The sequence below is a fragment of the Electrona antarctica genome (genome assembly GCF_951216825.1).
Source record: "Electrona antarctica genome assembly, chromosome: 17".
In the NCBI taxonomy this organism is placed as follows: Eukaryota; Metazoa; Chordata; class Actinopteri; order Myctophiformes; family Myctophidae; genus Electrona; species Electrona antarctica.
Window position 1 is genome coordinate 29940202 of NC_136798.1, and position 5271 is coordinate 29945472.

At 43.5% G+C, this 5271-nt stretch overlaps 1 pseudogene across 1 annotated transcript; it reads left to right on the forward strand.

Moving 5' to 3' along the window:
• Nucleotides 1-3466: 3466 nt before the first annotated feature.
• Nucleotides 3467-4592, forward strand: LOC306941066 (peptide chain release factor 1-like, mitochondrial; annotated as a pseudogene). Its single transcript has one exon. The product of its transcript is annotated as a peptide chain release factor 1-like, mitochondrial (transcript).
• The last annotated feature ends 679 nt before the right edge of the window (nt 4593-5271 follow it).

The following is a 5271-nucleotide window of genomic DNA, read 5'->3' on the forward strand; positions in this document are numbered from 1 at the left end:
CTACAGATTTTGTCCAAACATCACGCAAATTGGTACACAGTCTCTTTAGAGCCATTCAACGAAACGGGTTTTTCAGATTTCTCAGACTCCATCCTGATTGGCTAAGATTGGCTTCCAAAGTTCGCAGGAGTGCTCAGTTTCAAACAAAATGCTGCAAATCATGAACACATCGTGTGATTTCCGTGAAATTGCGCACGCACATTCCCACTAGGCCGAGGTAGAAATGCCACGTGAACATTTTCAACTCAGCCTCATGGTGGCGCTATAACTGGCCAAAAAGTGTTTTTACCTCCAACTGCACGGATTTGTGGATAACTTTGTATGCCAACTCCCTAGAGGCCAAGGAAAAACCTTTGCCTGGAATTTTTCACATCTGCTCTTTATAGCGCCACCAGGAGGCCGACATATGTAAAACACATTTTCTAATATTACTCCTTCAGATGTTATCCAAATTTAACGCAAATCGGTACACATGCTCTCCATAGTCATGTGATCAAGACGGGTTTGTTTGATTTCTCATAATCCACCTTCATTGCCTACGATTGGCTTCTAAACTTTTCAGGAGTAGCCCGCTTTGTACCCGTTTTGTACAAATCGCCACAATGACTCAACGCAGCGTCCGATTGCGGTGAAACTGTGCATGCATATTCCCACTAGGCTGAGGAAGAAATGCCACTTGACAGTTTTCAAATCAGCCTCATGGTGGCGCTACAACAGGCCAAGCCGTGACACACGCACACATTATATTACTCCTATCCTCCTGGTGGAGACCTGTGCCCAGAAGGGCACTTTTTCTAGTATAGATATGTTCTAGTTATAGTTTATATGTATAGTGTCATTATATAGATATGTTCTAGTCACGTTCTTAGCTTACGCATGTTTCGCGATAAATGCATTTTACATATGTGATGTATTCCCATGCTTTTTGTTCTTGCTTAATGTAAGTCGCTCTGGATTAAGAGCGTCTGCTAAATGCCTAAATTGTAAATTGATAAGGGTACATTTGGTTTCAAACTATCATTTAGCTGGGGACCCCCTGGAACTCCCTCAAGGACCCCTGGGGGTCCCCGGACCCCACTTTGGGAACCACTGCTCGAATAAGTCTGTTCAGAATCAGAAGACGTGATGATTCTGGACCTAACAACAACTCGTCCATCTGTGTGGAGCATCCTCACCTCCTCTGGTCCATTACATGTACAGACAGCAGATGGAGATACTGTACCTTCAGAGGTCTGACTGAGGCGGCACTGACGTGTGGAGACTATATTAGTGATTCTGTGACGGCTCAGACACAATCACTACAGGCAACTTAAAGCTTCATTTATATGGCTTCAGTGTCTCACTTAAAGCTGCTATAAGCAATATTTCTCAAAGTTTTAATGACATTTCTTTTTTCATAAATTTCATATATTTTGAATCACTTAAGAATGGTACGAGAAAAATATATTTATATTTAAAGGTACATTATATAGCCTTTCACAGCCCTATAATGGTTGCGTGTAACTTATATTACAGTACAATCCATAGATAATTTAAGAGATATTGTACATTATTAGAATTTAAAATGGATACATTATCACTTTAGGATTTTATTGTCAACTTTCTGTAAAAGTGATACAGAATCATTTAAATTGCAAATAGCCACAGCCATAAGACGAGTGCCCCCTGGTGGGAAAAAGTAGAATTATACAAGTAAATCACTTGTGCTATCTGGAACCTTGGCATATACAGTTGCTGCACCTCAGACATGATGATAACAACACTTGTCAGTCTGTCAGATAATATATATATCATGAATATATATCATATATCATTATTATTATTATACCAGAGATGAACATCACATTATTACATCCAGTATTAACATCATTATTATGGGCTTTTTGTTAATTGTTTATCCATTGATTCAATTTATTCTTTATTGTACAACCATTATTCAATTTATTTATTGTTTAATTGTACAAGCCATTACTCAATTTATTGCTAAATTGCTTTTATGTGAATATTCAAAATAAACTGAATTAAACACCTGTGTTGGGAGACACTCTACCTTAATGCCCTTTTCTGCTTTTCTGTTAATGCTTTTCTGTAAATATGATGTGAAGTGGGCACAGCGTTCTAAATGAAGAACTGCTGCATAGCTGCTTACAGTGTATTTACAAACATATTGTACACGTCATACTTTTCTGAAAAACATTCTTGCGCAATAACTATGTCAAATGTCAAATGCGTCACCACTATAGCCCTATATGACACTGCCTGTATCTGCCTGTGTGTCTGCCCATGCATGGCACTTTGTAAAAAAGGTAATTTAGTCTGCAGTATGTTTCCCCCAATGTGGGGGAATTTCTCCATTTCTCTGCACCACAGTGACATCAGCACCAATGCCCAAATTTGGAAATCTAGAAAGTGTGCCATCATGTTTTTACGACACTATGGAACAAGCGCTCTCGACTCGAGTCCAGAATTGATCCTGAACACAGCGAATCAGTTGGGGGTTGGGGGTCCATATTAGAAGACCACGGGACTGCAGAGTGGAAGACAACAGAATCTCCGGGGAGTGGCTCCCCGGATGTTGAGTTAGTGGCAGGCCTTACTGGAGCCTATACAGTGATAATTGCAAGCACTGCTGGGAAACAAACCCACACACATACAATAAAATGGAGGGGTCGGGACCATACATGCAGCACAAACCCGGATGTCATAATCTTTTCTGGTACTTTGGAAAATGCTCATATATGGGCATATCAGTAGTTCTGGAAAACCACCTGTCTGACCCACTTCACGCTGGGCACTGCCACTTCCTCGACTCCTCAGCAATACGCAGGCCAAGTTTGAATGTGATCAGTTCTGCATCACAGTGACATCAGCACCAATGCCCAAATATGGAAATCTAGAAAGTGTGACATTGTGTTTTTAAGACAATATGGAACAAGCAGTCTCGACTCGAGTACAGAATTGATCTTGAACGCAGCAAAATTTCAGCTATTGTTATCTGCTCATACCACCGCATGTCTTGCCAATCTGATACCAATGTCCAGTCAGTTCCAGCAATTGAAGGAACCAAGGACAAGCCACTGAAAGCATGTTGTGCCTGTCCTGAGACCAAGAAAGTTAGGGATGCTTGCATCATTGAAAAGGGCGAGGAGAACTGCACAGACTTGATAGATGCACATAAAGAATGCATGAGGGAACTTGGATTTAAGATCTAAGTGATTTAAGTGAGTTGCTGACATACTAGGGGACCTTGGATATTCATCGTAGGCTACACCAGAATCGCCTGCTTATTCAAACAAAGCATGTATAAGTAATCCACATGGTTCCCAAAGGGCAAAGGCATTGTCTTCCAAAACCACCAACTATCTCATTTCACAGAAGCAAGTGTATTCCTAATCACTTAGTTGGATTTCATGAACTGTCCAATAATTACAAAGCTACTAGAACTCTGCATACTGGTATACCCTTGATGGTGGATGAATTGCTGACTGTCGATGAGATCTTTGCTATGAGATCTCTGCAGAGCTATTTGAAGAAGATGGAGAGTGATTATAGTGAATGTTGGAAACTCGTTAACAACAACAATATTACAAAGCCGTGGGATGAACCGGAGGTCAGGGCAAAGAGGACTAAAGTATCACTGTTGGCTTTTCTCATCCAGTGCATCAAAGACCTGGAAACCAAACAAAAGGAGATTGCGGAGACGGAGTCGGTGCTGAAAACGGATCCAGACCTACGTGAGCTGGCAGACCTGGGGATGAAAGCTTGTCATCCATGACATCAGACAGAGGATCCTGGGTCTGTTGATCCCCGGGGAGGAATTGGAGCCGGGCGACCTAGACCCTAGAAGTCACAGCTGGGGTCGGAGGCCAGGAGGCGATGCTGTTCACCGCGGAGGTGTTTGATATGTACCGGGGCTTCGCTCGGCACCAAGGATGGGCCTTTGAAATCCTGGAGTATATGACCAGTGAGATAGGTGGGCTGCGGCACGTGTCGGCCAGCATCAGTGGCCCCCAGTGCTCCAAGAGTATGCCGTTTGAAGCCGGGGTCCATCGTGTCCAGAGGGTGCCCAAAACAGAGAGACAGGGGCGCATGCACACTAGCACCCTTACTGTCTTCGTCCTGCCACAACCAACAGAGATCTCTTTTACTATAAACCCCAAGGACCTGAAGGTGGAGACCAAGAGGGCGAGTGGAGCTGGGGGCATGTCAACACCACGGACAGCGTGGTAAGAATCGTGCATCAACCCACCGGCGTGGCGTCAGAGTGTCAACAAGAGCGATCCGAGCTGAAGAACAGGGAGAAAGGCATGAAGGTGCTAAGTGCCAAACTCTACTCTATGAGACTGGAGGAGGAGACCGCCAAACGATCCAAAGCACAGACTGGCACCAAAGCCCGGTCAGAGAGGATACGCAGCTACAACTTTGCCCAGGACCGGGTCACTGATCACCGTCTGGGGAAGACTGTCCATAACGTCGGAGAGTTCCTGATGGGCGAGGCACTCCTGGAGGAAATTAACTCCTCTCTGGAGGATCTGACCAATCAGGAGATGCTCATCGACCTCCTTAGAGAAAATGACCAGCAACTCGCCTGAATATTGTATAGCAATTTGGTGTCAAATGAACCAGGGTGGCCATAGCTGAATGGCTGAGAGCCCACCTGGGAAGCCGGAGGTCCACGAGGTCCCGGGTTCGATTCCAGACCTCAGCAATGTGTCGAAGTGTCCCTGAGCAAGACACTTAACTACTCCATGCAACTGCAACTAAACCCTAAAAGAAGCTCTCGTCATCCTGCTAAATACCTAACTGACACTGATTTTGCTGATGACATCGCGCTTATCAGTCAATCCTTGGCTCAATCTCTTGAGCAGGCCTCCAACTGTGTTGGTTATCTCAACGAGACAAAAACCGAATACATTAATATATGCAAATCCAACAATAACCATGTCTGGTCATAGCCTACCAGCTTAGTAAGAGATTTGTCAATAGTCAATCTAGGAATACAATCTATCAATTTTGTCACAAAGAAGTTATTTTTAAGCTGAGAAGTCAACTTGCATACAGTACTTTCATTTTGTAAACTGCTCTGCCAACTCCAACATGTGCATAAGAATTCCAATGCAGTTTCCATCACTTCATTATATCACAGTGTTGACACCTTGTTACGCACTGAAGGGTTTTGGGCATTGTCTCACTTTATATGCCGAGTCAGTGACTGGACAATGTTTCTGTAATTAAGGCATATAAGCCTACACTGATTTGGCAGTTGACTTG